General features: G+C 24.8%; 1 protein-coding gene across 3 annotated transcripts in view; it reads right to left on the reverse strand.

The window, feature by feature from the left end:
• LOC122500363 overlaps positions 1-14,928 on the reverse strand; it is a 524,819-nt gene that overhangs the window by 325,712 nt on the left and 184,179 nt on the right. For all 3 annotated transcript variants that reach the window (XM_043609264.1, XM_043609265.1, XM_043609263.1), the window contains one exon: positions 11,287-11,335. The gene's annotated coding sequence lies outside the window, so the exon portion shown is untranslated. The remainder of the gene's footprint in view (positions 1-11,286; positions 11,336-14,928) is intronic.

A 14,928-nucleotide genomic window follows, 5' to 3' on the forward strand; every position in this document is an offset into this window, starting at 1 on the left:
AATTATTTCTTAAGCGTACATTTAGATTGATAGAAACAAATACTAATCTTATTAATCCTTATACAAAATAGCAGAAATTTCAACAAATTTTTGAAGTACCGTTTGGAATGAACAATCTCTAAAATTCGGTTGATGTCATCCTAAAATTCTGATTTGCAATTTTGGAATCCACTATAGAAATTTATGCACAATCTAGGAATTGAAAGTAATTTTAAAGTCACTGCACTGTCAATAAATTTTACAGAAACTAAAATTTTTATTCTACCCTCTAAATTCTTTATTGAACTCTGAAAATTCAGTCATGGCTTATAAAATTCATGAAGCAGTGTTTCAATTTTGGAATAAGCTTTAAAAACCTACAGTCGGCAATTCATTCCCAATAAGATCAAAATAATCACTCCTCAACTGCATGTTTAGATTAAGACAAAATGATAAATTTTAATTAACAACTGTTCAATGTTACGTTTGTGAAGGAATTATTTTCTAAATTCTGATTGAGTGAGTCAGTGAGAGATTAAAGAGAAGAGAAAAAAAGGGAAAGTAGGTAAAAAATGCTCTGAAACACAAACAGATTTTCAATTCCAAAAGAAATCCTCTCCAAATAGTTAACAAGCGAAATAGGGCGAATTATGTCAAAAAGTGATCTTTTCATTGCAGAGTTGCATGTTGGATATTTGAATAATTAGAATCGTTATTGTCAGAGTAAGAGAGAGAGAGAGAGACCTAATTACTTGTAATAAAACCAAAAAGTAGACACTGATAATCATGGTAGAAGAAGTTAATTTTCCAATTGCAGGAAGTAATTTTTTTTTCTTTCTTTTCTCTCCTCGCTCTCTTCGGGGTTGGTGTGCTATCGAGAATTGGATGAAAAGCAATTTGTAACTTAGTTGAAATAAGTATGGCGTATGGCAGCGGCAGGTCAAAGACAACTCGTTCCTGCACGTAATTCGTACGCAGTACTGAAAATTACAAACCGGATATATCGTCCGTCTACAAGAGGAAACGTGACTGACGAGAAATAACTTCTGTCTACGTATATGGCACTCCTCATATCAGCAGTGCAAAAACCAGCAAAAATTCAACAATTCCAAATGACACAGGCAATCGTAAAACTTGCTCTGCTCACTCTTCTGCTTTAATATCATTTTCTAAACAACATGCTACGTCTGTCTCTCTCTCTTTATTCTTTCCTCTAATTTCATCAGCAAACTTTTTCATTTTTTTCTTTTCTACTTATTTTCTATTTCATTATTTTTCTCAAATTCAATTATTTTCTACAATAAAGAAATTACTAAAATTAATTTTTTTTTAAATATTTTAAAATAATTTTTAAAAGATAACAGATTTTCAATGATATAAAATTGAAAATATTCCGAATACTTGAAATTTGGTGAAATTTATTAAAAATAATTGAAATTTGATCAAATCTTCTAAAAATAATTAAATTTTTGAAGAATTTTAATTATTAATATGAACATGATTTCTCCAAAATTTTAATAAGTCTAAAAAAGTAAATTTGAAAAAATATTAATTTACTTTATTTCAAAATTCAATTACTTTTTACAATTTTGTAAACTTCATCTCAAAATCAATTATTTTTAACAATCTTCTCCAAAAATTCTTTGAGAATTAAATTATTTTTAAACAAATATTATATAAAATTGAAAAAATTCCAAATAATTGAAATTTGGTAAAAACTTTTTAAAATAATTAAATTTTTGAAAAATATAAAAAAAATCATAATTTTTTTGAATAATTTCAATTATAAATATAAAAATGTTAATATTTTCGAAATTTTAATAATTCTAAATAAATTTTAATTTACTTTGCTCCAAGATAATTTAATCAAAAAAAAATTATGACAAAATAATTCTAAGAATTAGTTTTTCTAAACATATTGTAATGTAATTTTTCGAAAATAATTGAATTTCTTAAAAGAATTTTCGTACAATTGAAAAAAAAACTAAATATTGTTAAAAATAATTCTAAGAAATTTTAATTTAATTTTTTGTATATATCTGAATTTCCGGAAATATGTAATTGAAAATATTAAAAATAATTGAATTTTAAAAAATTAGAACTGAAAAAATTGTAAGAGAATTACTTTTATCAAAAATATTTTAACATAATTTTTAGAAGTTAATTTACATTAATTTTCATTGTAAAATTAACACTTAAAGATTTTTCGTTAAAAATTTTGAGAATTCAATTATTTACAAATTTTTTCCATTAAAATTCTTCAAAAGTTAATTTTTAAAAATTGTAATAAAATACTTGAAAAAAATGAAGTATTTCCAATTAAATTTTACGAAATTTCAATTATTCAAAATCTTGTTAATTGAATACTTCAAAAATTTAATTAGAAAAATGATTCAAAAAAAATTTTTTTGAAAGAATTGAATTTATTTTCCAGACTAAGAAAATCAAAATAAGTTGCATTTTATACCAAAAATGTGGTATTTGTCGTAATATTTAGAAGAAAAAAGTTGAAAAAGTCACAAATTTTTTCAATAAGTCAAAAAAGACGCTATTTTTAAAAAAAGTCGAAAAAATTTTAAGTAACTTTCTTTAAATTTTTAATCCAAATTTTTATTACAACGCTACTTTTGCTTTAAAATTCCATTAATTTTAATATATTCGAAAGTAAATTTCAGAAAAAAAATTAGTAAAATTAATTTATTATTATTTATTTATTATTTATTTACTTTCAAAGACAATTTTTAAAAATAAAAATTAAATTAAATTAAATTAAATTAAAAATTTACTTTTAAAATAGTACCAAAAATTTACTCAAAAATCATTTTTTAGTAGCTAATTAAGAATAATTAAGAATAATAATAATAATAATAATTATTATTATTATTATTATTATTTAATAATAATTAAGAATAATTTTTATATAAAAAAATTAACACTGAAAATGGTAAAGTTTGCAATTAAAAATCGTTACTTCCAGAGTAAATTTTATAATAGTAGTAAATTTTATTGAAAATTAGTAAAATATTCTTTGAATTTAGTAAAATTTATTCTGGAAATAAATGAAATAATACAATTTTGTCAAAAATTCCAAACAATTTGAATTTTTCTTAGAGGGAAAAGTTATTTTATATTTGTTACCTTTTATGAAAACATTTCCAAGTTTAAAGACTCTCAAAAATAATGCAGAAAGATTTTTAAGTTTAAAAAAACTAAATTTTTTCCAAAGTTTGCGAAAAGTGTTTACTTTTTGCAAACTTTAGGAAAAATTTTAGTTGTTTTGAAACTTAAAAATCTTTCTTCAAGCTTAACTAAAAATTTTTCTAACTTAGGAAAAAAATGACAATTTTTACAAGTTTTTCTTAAAAATAAGGGAAAAAGGGATGTATTCGTTGTTTTTTTTTATTTTTTTGTTGTTTATTATTATTTGTTGTATTATTATTGTTGTTGTATTTGTTGTTGGGATGTATTTGTTGTTTGTTTTTTTCATTTGTTGTTTTTTTTTATTCTCTTTTTCTTTTTCTGGTATCAATTATATTGGAGGGTATTTTCACGACGGATCAGCTATTTAGCGAAGCGTCGATGGATGTTTATTGTTGGAAAAAATCGCTGTTTCTTGTAACCGTAACGAATGACCGTTAGAGAAGGATCACGTAGCACCTTTACCAACTTGGATATCACGTAATTTTTCGTGGGAAACGCACTGCTGCACGAGGCAAGATCGGTATACCGCAAAGTGCTCTTGGAACATTGTCGAAGACCAATGCGAAATAACTTCTCTTTCAGTTTCCTGGTTTTAGTTGTTCCTATACAATTCCAGTCCACAGTGTGAGTTCGATTCAAACTGCGAACGAGTAGATTTCAAATTTGTTGTGCAACAGTACTCTCTCTCTCACTCTCTCTCGATATCGTTCATTCAAGCCAATAATTGAAATTATAAAAGTACAATGATTTCTTTTAGAATTTACCGTTCGTTCGTTTCATGTAACAATTAAAGACTGTACTACTATTGGAAAAGATGCGACAATGTCTACTTGACGCTAAAAGATTTCGCCAGAAATAATTTAAGAGTGATAATCCGTATGTACCTACAACAACATTGATGATAGAATCTTTTTCCCCATTTTTTATCTCCTTAAATTATTAAATTCCTCTAAAACACCTACAACAAATAATTTCGATTCAATAAAAAAAAAAAAAAAACCAAAAACAAACATATTCCAAAATTTAACACACTTATCCGCAAATATTGCCTTTCAATTTACGCACTTTTTATTTACCTCTCGACAAAACTCGCAAAGTTCCCTTTTCGACTCGTGAAAATAGTAAATAAACATATACATAGAGATGAAAATACCGAATCGAGGGTGAAGTTATACAAGTTAGAAATAAATTTCGTGGAAATTTGGAAAAAAGCTCCAGTAATCCTAAATCTTCCTCGAGACTGTCCTCCTCTGTACATATCTAAAATCAATCGATACGAAATAATAGAAATAGAAAAAGAGTTCCTGAGGAAAAAAAAATTTAACACCAAATTTTCTACACTATTTAATCATTATGTTCTCTTTCATGTTGCATTTCGAGACCATCTTTCGACGTCTTTACAAGAAGTGAAGCGGAACATTAATTTGACCTAATTACCTACAATTATCGTTCTTAAGAGAGGGACACAGTGAGAGAAAAAGAGACGAGAGAGAGAGAGAGAGAGAGAGGAAAAAAAAGAAGAGATGGTTCCAGACAGTTGCAACCTTTAGGTGGAGAATCTTTTCGAGAAATAAAATTGCGAAATAGGATCTAATTATCCCTAATGCTTTATTACTCAATTAACAGAACATCTGATAAAGGAAGTTACAATTTTCTTTTTCTTCCACCATTTCGAGAAATGTTACTCTATCAACAGTACCAAAAAATTGACTAAAAACAAAAATTGTTGCACTGACTAAAGTTTTATTGAAAATATAGGGTTCAGGTCAAGATTTTTTTCCGTGTAAAGTAGAAGAAAATTGAATCAGAAAAACACTGAATTGAATCTTAATTGATTCAAAACTAAATCAGAATCGAAATTAAATCAGAATTGAAATTGAATCAGAATTGAAGCTGAAATCAGAATTGAAACGGAAACCAAATTAAAATGAAACAAAAAAAAAATGGAAACTAAATAATATAAACACAATAAAAAACAAAATCAATCAAAAGAAAACAGAATCATAACAGAACTGATTCCATAACAAAATTGTAATAGAGTAAAAAACAATAAAACAGAATTCATAACAAAGAAGAATCAGAATCAAAACAAATCTGAATGTGAATCAAAACAAGGCTGAATCAAAATGAAAACAAAACTGAAACAGAGTCAAAACAAAGCTAAATCAAAACAAAGTTGAATCATAATCAAAACGAAGCTAAATCACAATTAAAACCAAACTAAATCATAATCAAAACTGAAATAGAATTGAAATTGAATTAGAATTGAAGTTGAATCAGAATTAAAATTTAATGAGAATTAAAAATGAATCAGAACTAAAACTGTATCCAGAATAGAAACTAACACGAAAAAAACTGAATAATAAGAACACAACAAAAACAGAAACAAAGGAAAATCGAATCAGAATCATAGCAGGACTGATTTAAAATCAACAAAATTGAAAATTGAAACAAAAATGAAAAGAAAACTGAATTATAAGCAAAAATAATGAATTTGTTTGTATCCAGAATAATTAAATTGAAGCAGAATACAAACAAACTAAATCTGGAATCAGAACAGATCTAAATAAAAATCAAAATAAAACTGAATCAGAATTAAAAAAAAGGTTGAATTACAATGTAAACAAAACTGAAACAAAATAAAAATGAATCTAAATCAAAACAAAGTTGAATCAGAACCAAGAGAAAGGCGAATCGAAATTAAAACAAAAATAAATTAAAGAAAAAACTAAACTAAATCGGAAATGAAAATAAATTAGTTGCTAGAAGAATTGGTGCTTAATAAAACTCAATAAAATAATTTAATTAGAATAAAGAAAATAAATCAGAATCAAAGGAACACTAAAAAAATAAATAAATAACTGAATTCTAATCAAAACAGAACTAAATTAGAATAAAAATAAAAATAAATTAAACTCAAAATAATGCTGAATAAAAATCAAAGCAAATCTGTATTAAAATAAAAAAAATGCTGAATTATATGCTATTTGAATAAGAATCAAAACAAAACTAAAAAAAATAATTACAGAAACTGAATCAGAATCTAAACAAGCGTTGAATCAGAATAAAAAAATCTAAATGAGAATTAAAAACAAATTAGAAAAAGATAAGGAAAAATACTGAGTCATAATCAAAACAAAGCTAAAAAAGAATCAAAACAAAGCTGAATCAGACAGAAAAAAACTAAAGAAAATATATAAGGGACATTCCACGTCAACACAGACAGAGCTCTAAACAAAAATTGCTTTGATGGATTTAAACGTTCTAGGGCTTAAAAGATTTCTACGTTCATGTACTTTAAGATGCCGATGGGCGTTTTTTGAAAAATTCCATTTCCGATGCCAATAAAACTGTCAAAAGTCAAAAGGTCCAAAAATCTCAAAATACTTTTATGAATTAAAAGCAAAAAACGAGGTAAATAATTCTGTAACTCATTCTTTATCAGTTTTTAGGGTTCCCGAATATAAATCTAAAGTTTTTTTTTAAATCCAAAATGGCGAATTCAATATGGCGGCCAAAATTCAAATTTGATCAGATTCGATTACAACTTGTTACTCGGGGGTTTTTAGGGTCGCTGATTACGAATCTGAAGTCACTTTTTAAAAATTCAAAATGGCGGATCCAATATGGCGGAAAAAATTTTCAAATTTGATCCGATTCCCTTAAAACGTGTTACTCGGGGGCTTTTGGGGTCGCAGATTATGAATATGAAGTTACTTTATAGAAATTCAAAATGGCGGATCAAATTTTTTAATTTGATCAGATTTAATTAAAAAGTGTTACTCGGTGGTTTTTAGCGTATCTGATTATGAATTTGAAGTCTCAAACACAAAGTAACTTCATATTCATAATCTGCGACCCCAAAAGCCCCCGAGTAACACGTTTTAAGGGAATCGGATCAAATTTGAAAATTTTTTCTGCCATATTGGATCCGCCATTTTGAATTTTTAAAAAGTGACTTTAGATTCGTAATCAGCGACCCTAAAAACCCCCGAGTAACAAGTTTTAATCGAATCTGATCAAATTTGAATTTTGTCCGCCATATTGAATTCGCCATTTTGGATTTTTAAAAAAAAACTTTAGATTTATATTCGGGAACCTTAAAAACTGATAAAGAATGAGTTACAGAATAATTTACCTCGTTTTTTGCTTTTAATTCATAAAAGTATTTTGAGATTTTTGGACCTTTTGACTTTTGACAGTTCTATTGGCATCGGAAATGGAATTTTTCAAAAAACGCCCATCGGCATCTTAAAGTACATGAACGTAGAAATCTTTTAAGCCCTAGAACGTTTAAATCCATCAAAGCAATTTTTGTTTAGAGCTCTGTCTGTGTTGACGTGGAATGTCCCATAAATAAACTGAATTAGAAGCAAATCTCTTTAATTATTATTATCGTGAAGAATTAAATTAGAGCATATTAAAAATAAACTAAATCTGAATCAATACAGAACTGAATTGAAATCAAAATAAAACCGAATCAGAATTAAAAAGAAGGCTGAATTTAAATGTAAACAACACTGAAACAGAATCAAAACAAAGTTGAACCATAACCAGACAAAACCCGAATTGAAATCAAAAGAAAACTGAATAAAAGAAAATTTAACTAATTCATAAACAAAAATAAAATTAGTAACAAGAAAATTTGCTGTGCTGAATAAAACAATCCAAACAGAAATGAATTAGAATTAAAAACATTTGAAACAGAATAAAGAAAATGAATCAGAATAAAAGGAATAAAGAATAAAAGGAATAAAAAATAAAAGGAATACTAAAAAAATAAATATAAAACTGAATAATCCTAATTAAAACGGAACTGAATTAGAATTAAAATAAAACTAAATTGAAATCAAAACAATGCTAAAAATCAAAATAAACAAATTTATGAAACTGAAGTTACCAACGTTTGTTCGACGAAAAATATAATACGTAACAATTTCCCCGCCTCAGATCCAATTTTTTTTGCACATTTATTATACATACTAATATTAGAAGCCATTAGAAATTATTTTCAAGTGGAACCAGGTCGGGGAAGGCAACGATTTTGATTTTTTGTCACGGATTTTTCGGATTTTTCAAAAAATCCGCGACAAAAAATCAAAATTATTACCCTCCCCGACCTGGTTCCAGTTAAAAATAATTTCTTATGATTCCTGACATTAGTATTTTTAATAAATGTGGAAAAAAAATTGGATCTGAGGCGGGGAAATAGAAATTGTTTCGAAATTTCTGAATTTTCGAAAAATCGGTAACAAAAAAAATGTCAAAATCGTTGCCCTCCCCGACCTGGTTCTACTTGAAAATAATTTCTAATGGCTTCTAACATTAGTATTTATAATAAAAGTGGAAAAAAAATTGGATCTGAGGCGGGGAAATAGAAATTATTACGTATTATATTTTTCGTCGAACAAACGTTGGTAACTTCAGTTTCATAAAAATTTAAATTAAATGAAAACTTAATAAGATTAAAAAGAAACTAAAATAAATACATAAAACAACTGAATCAGAATTAAAAAGAGAGCTCAATAAAAATCAAAACAACTTTGAATTAAAATCAGAACAATGATGAATCAGAATCAAAACAAATCTGAATCAGAATCAAAACAATGCAGAAAAATATAAGTAAAAAAAACTGAATCAAAATCAAAACAAAATTGAGTATGGAATTTAAATGAAAATCAAAACTGAAAAAAATAAATAAAGAAACTGAATCAGAATTAAAACAGAACTGAATTAGAATTCAAATAACACTAAATCTGTATCAAAACAAATGTGAATAAAAATCAAAACAAAATTAAAGAAAATAATTTTTAAAAAAACTGAATTAAAATTAAAACAACGCTGAATCAGAATCAAAATAGAGCTAAATATAAGAATCAAAACAAAACTGAAGAAAAATAAAAAAGTAGAATTAGGTAGAATCAAAACAATGCTAAATCAGAATCATAACAAAACTCAATGAAAATAAAACTGTTAAACTGAATCAGAAACAACACTGAATTAATATCCAGAATATGTGGAACAGAATTTAAATAAACTGAATCAGAATCGAAACAGAATTGAATTAACATTAAAAACAATTGAAATGTGATAAAAGAAATAAATCAGAATCCGAACAATATTAAAATCAGTAAAGAAAATTTGAACAAAATAAAATCGAAACTAAATAAATGTAAATTGGTATCATCCAACCGAATAAAATTTTACATTTAGAAACTTAATTATTTTTTATATTTGCGCAAAATTGGAATAAAAATGGAATTTGAAGAAGAAATAAATAAATTTCCCTTATTTTCCAAATCAAGTGGAAACACTGGAAAGTCCCTGAATGTAGCGTCGACGCTGAGCATCAAAAACAATTTCTTTTTCACGAAATCGATAGAAATAAAACAATTGTTTCAAAGGTTTTTATGCTAAAAAGTGGTTTTTTAATTTCTAAATTGAATGAAAAAAGTGAAATTAACTCCATTTTTATCTCTAAAAATTCCAAATAACCATTCTCGTCGCTAATAGTCGACACGCTAACTTCAGGGACATGGAAACTAAATTATCATCACCGTGTATTTTGAGATTAAAAAAAATTCTGTTATTTAACAAGGAAAAAGGTCGTGTACACAATTACGTTAACGGTCAACTAATTCAGATATAAACTTAATTGTAATTAGGAAGGAAAAAAATGGATATTTCCATAAAACTGAGGTAATTTTCAATATCAGGAAACAATGCAGCGTGAGATTGTGAAATAAAACGGCACTGAATGTCGAGCGTTACATATATAAGAGAGAGAGGGAATAATAATGCGAACTAGGAAGTTGGTAAAAAAAACACATCAGTGGCGTGATGCTACTCTCGTTAATGTTTAAACCCGTTAATCAAAGAGACTTAGTTAAAAAGTCTAATTACCCCGTGAATAACAAGAAAAGATGCGAAATGGCTAAAAGCGAAGCTAAAAGTTGATTTATTGAATCTCATCAAAAAAAAAAAGAGAAGAGAAAAAGAAAACTCAAGTGACACATGGGAAATTTTCAGTTTACAATTAACATCATAACAAAGTCATCTCAATTTGACAACATAAAATTTTATTTCCCCTCATTAACGCCGGCACAAAACAAAACAAAAAAGAAACAAACAATGAAATTCTTTCCCATGTGTCACTGGGTTACTGTGTGATTTTCAATCTTCTATTCCCTGAGATCTGCATCATGCTCTTTTTTCCAATTCAAAGAATAGAAATCTTAATGGAGAGTCATTCGAAAAATGTAATGTTGCGGTGAAATTAATTTTAATTAAGAGTTATAAAAAGAAACTTCTTTATTTCAGCTTTCTCTTCCAATTAATTGGATAGACAGTCAAATCAGAACTCAGAAGTTAATCTAAAATCTATATTTTTGTTTATTTTTCAATCGAAAGGCAATTTCTAATTAGTTTATGATCTTCTTTCATTTATAGACTGTAAAAAATAATTCCTAATTACGGTTCATTTTTGAACCACTTAACATTTTATTTAACTATTTATATTTTATTTGTGGTTTTTAGAGATGAAAATGCCAATAATTTCACATATTTTATTCATCTAGGAAGGTAAGTTATTTTTCAGGGATTTTAACCATAAACCTTTGGAATAATTCTTTGATTCTTTTAGGTTTTGCAAAAAAAAAAAAACATTTTTCAACGCCAAAGAACTGGTTATAATATTTTTAAGACTCAAAATTCTCCGCCTCTAAATAAAAATTGGAATTAGAATTCAATTTTTTGAAACAACAAAATTAAGGATCCAATATGACGTATACGTGATATTTGATATGCAAAAGGAGACGTATGAATTAATTTTATTCTTTTCTCAAAAACTTGATGTACTAGAAAATTTGTATTGGCAGATTCGTGATCAGCATAAAAAAATATCTATTGAAAGTTAGTGACCAAAACTATTTGTGGGGCAAAAAGAAAATTCCATTTTTGTCAGACAATGTTATAAATTGCGCATTGATTTAAAAATGCGAAAATATGGATTTGGAATAACTTTTCAATCGATCGCCAGTCAAAAGTCTCCATAATTTCTACTATATAAAAATACGTGTGAAGAAAAAAGAAAATTGTAGAACTGACCTTAACTACACCACTTGTTTGACGATCCGCCTCTCATGACTTCCGAATTCTGAAACAAATAATTAAACAATTCATAGTAATATAATATAATAATTTATAATAATAATAATTTATAATATAATATAAAAATTCGTAATAATAAAATAAATAATTAATTAAAACACAGTTTTTCTAACAGGGTGTCTACTATTTTCGTTCAACAAAATTTCCGGCTTTTTCGAATTTTTCCCAGATTTTTTTTCTCATCTTTAAATTTATTTGATTTCGAACATAAATAAATCTACAAATGGTTTCCAAAATTTTTATTAGAGTTTTTATGATTATTTAAATTTTTTTGACGAGTTTCTATTAATTTTTTGAAAATAATGTTTTTTTTAATAATTTTAATTAAAAATTTTGAAAATAATTGAATTAAACAAAAAAATTTTTCAATTTTTTAAAAATAATCTTATCTGTTCATAATTATAATGCAAAATTTGATTAATTCAATTTTATTAAAATGTAATTATTAATAATTGAATTTCTGCAAAGAATTTTAATATTTATAAAAGTAATATTGAATCCTTCCAAGGAATGTTATTATTTATGAAAATAATTAAATATTTGCTCAGAATTTTATTAAAAAAGGTGTATCATACCGTAAATAAAGTAAACTAAACTAAAAGTTTTGAAAATAATTGAATTGTGGAGAACAATTTAATTATTTATAAAGATAATTGAAATTTTCAGGAGAATTTAAAAATAAGTTTTTAAACATAATTGAATTACTGCAAAGAATTTTACTATTTATAAAATTTATTGAATCCTTCAAAAGAATCTTTTATTATTTATGAAAATAATTAAATGTTCGCGTAAAATTTTATTAAAATTTTTGAAAATAATTAAATTTTAGAGAACAATTTAATTATTTTCAAAAAAAAAAAAAAAAAAATTTGAGGAGAATTTAAAAAAATTTTCAAACATAATTGAATTTCTTCCATGAATTTTATTACTTTTGAAAATAATTGAATTGTTTTTTAGAATAAATTTTATGAAAATTTATAAATATAATGAAATTCCTGTGAAGAATATTTTCTTTAAATAATATTCACAAGAATTTTGCTATTTATGGAAATAATTGAATTCTTGAGAAGAATTTCTTTACAGTTTCTGGAAATAATTCAATTCTTTCGACGAATTTTAATAAAAGTTTTAAGAAAATTAAATTTTTCGAGGAATTTGATTAAATTAGTATTAAAAGTAATTGAAATTTCGCAATGAGCTTTGTTTATAAAAATAATTGAATCAACGTAAAAAATTTTATTATTTATGAAAATAATTGAATTTCGGAGAAAAATTTTATTATTTATAAAGATAATTCAAATTTGGACCAGAATTTTTAAAAAAAATTTTAAACATATGTAATTCAATTTCTGCCAGAAATTTCATTATTTTTAAAAATAATTGAATTTTTGCGATAATTTATGAAAATAACTAAATCCAAATAAAAAATTTTATTTTATGAAAGAAATTGAATGTTTTCGTAGAATTTTATTAAAATTTTTTTGTAAATAATTGAATTCTTTTAGAAAACTTTTTTAAATTGTAGATCTTGAAAATCATTGATTGAGAAAAATTTTTGAAAATAATTGAATATTTGCCAAAAATTTTATTAAAATTTTAGAAAATAATTGACTTTAGAAAAAAAAATTTATTATTTATAAAAATAATTGAAATTTAAACAAAAATTTTTGAACATAATTGAACTTTAAAGAATAATTTTATTACTCTTGAAAATAATAATAATTTTACAATTTATCGAAATAATTGAATTCTTGAGAAGAATTTTTTCTACAGTTTCTAGAAATAATTGAATTCTTTCGACGAATTTTAATAAAATTTTTAAGAATAATTACATTTTTCGAGGAATTCGATTAAAATTGTATTAAAAATAATTGAAATTTATCTATGAGTTTTATTATTTATGAAAATAATTGCATACGTAGAAAATAAATTTTAAAAAATAAAATTATAATTACGGTGACTAACTTTCCTTGATTATTTTCGAAAAATTTAAATAAAATTCTTTAAAAGAAGTTAATTATTTTTAATAGAATGTAAAGAAATTTCAATTATTTCAAAAATTTTTAATTCTTTATTTATAAAAATTCAATTATCTTAAAACAATAGAATTGAAAAATTCCAAAAATCTTATTTTTCAGAATTTTAAAAAAAAACTTTGCGAAAATTCAATTTTATTAAAAAAATTTCAGTATCTTTTTTTAAATTAACTAATAAAAATTTTAATTATTAATCTTCGCACTAAGAAACATGAATACTAGAATGTGACTGTTTACAAAATTCAATTATTTATCATTTATTAAATTAAAATACTTTGAAAATTCGATTTGTTAAAAAGTTTTTAATGAAATTCTTTAACAAATTCAATTATTTTCAGTTGAATTTCACAAAATTTCTATTAATTCAATAATTTTTTTTTAATTTATTTACTAATTATATTTGAATCAGTGACTGATTTTTTACTATCAAATTAATTATTTTTAACTAATTGAAATTTATAGAATAGTATAAATATCTACAAAAATTGAAATAAAAAGCGATTTTTGAAAAACAAATTAAAATAATAAAACTTTTTTTAATTTCGTAAAAAAATTCCCGGTTTGGTATAAAATTCCTGGTTTATGCAATGCAACAATTTTGGTACGTTTTTTGTCTCAATTTGATATTCTTAGAAAAAATGTTATAAATAATTTAGAAATCGAAAAAAATTGTTACGTTTACAAAATATTAGCGACGAAGACGTCATAACGCACAGCAAATATATATGAAATAATGTTGAGAACATTGTCTAAAAATACGATGAGTCAAGGCCTGTTGAATATTTCTACATGATCAACTCGAAACTGCCACGAGAATACGTTAGTTACATGGAGTGGCACGTTCCATAGTAAAAGCACAAACTTAATCTGAATGCAAATTACTTTCCTAGATAGCCATATATACACATACATTTTGGCTGGCTGATCGTTACTTACAACCGGAAGACACACACACAATGGCAAAGGAAAAAGAAAAATTCCAAGGAATTTCTCCAATAGAGCAGGTCAAAGGGGTACTCGTAACATTTTCTTCTTCCCTTTAAAGAATTGTTACATTAAAAACGACTTTTCATTATAAAAAAAAGAAAAAACTCGAACGTCTCATTCATTTTCTTGTCTAAAATGGAATGTCTCTTCTTCTTCTTCTACTTCTTCTTCAACGACAATAATAAAATTTTATATTCTTTGAAATTTTTAAATTTTCTCTATTACAGCTCGAAGAAAAAAGTAGAAATTATTTTTATATTCTCAACGCATGCGGAGAGTATATTTCAAAAATATTTCCTACTTCGCTTTCGTATCAGTCTTCTTCGACGGGTTTATCGTATAGCCACGCAGATAAATTGGAAATTTTATCTTTCGATTGCTTTTAATTTATCATTTCATGTCCGCTGAGCTGAGTTTCTAAATTTGATTTCGTTAAAAATATAACTAATAGTTAAAAGAATTTGCTATCAAAAATCGTTAGTTTAAAAGTATTCAATATCAAATATTGAAAGTAAATTCTAAACAAAATTATTAAAATTTACTGTCAACTTAGTGA

This window comes from Leptopilina heterotoma, unplaced genomic scaffold, assembly GCF_015476425.1.
Source record: "Leptopilina heterotoma isolate Lh14 unplaced genomic scaffold, ASM1547642v1 Lhet_183, whole genome shotgun sequence".
In the NCBI taxonomy this organism is placed as follows: Eukaryota; Metazoa; Arthropoda; class Insecta; order Hymenoptera; family Figitidae; genus Leptopilina; species Leptopilina heterotoma.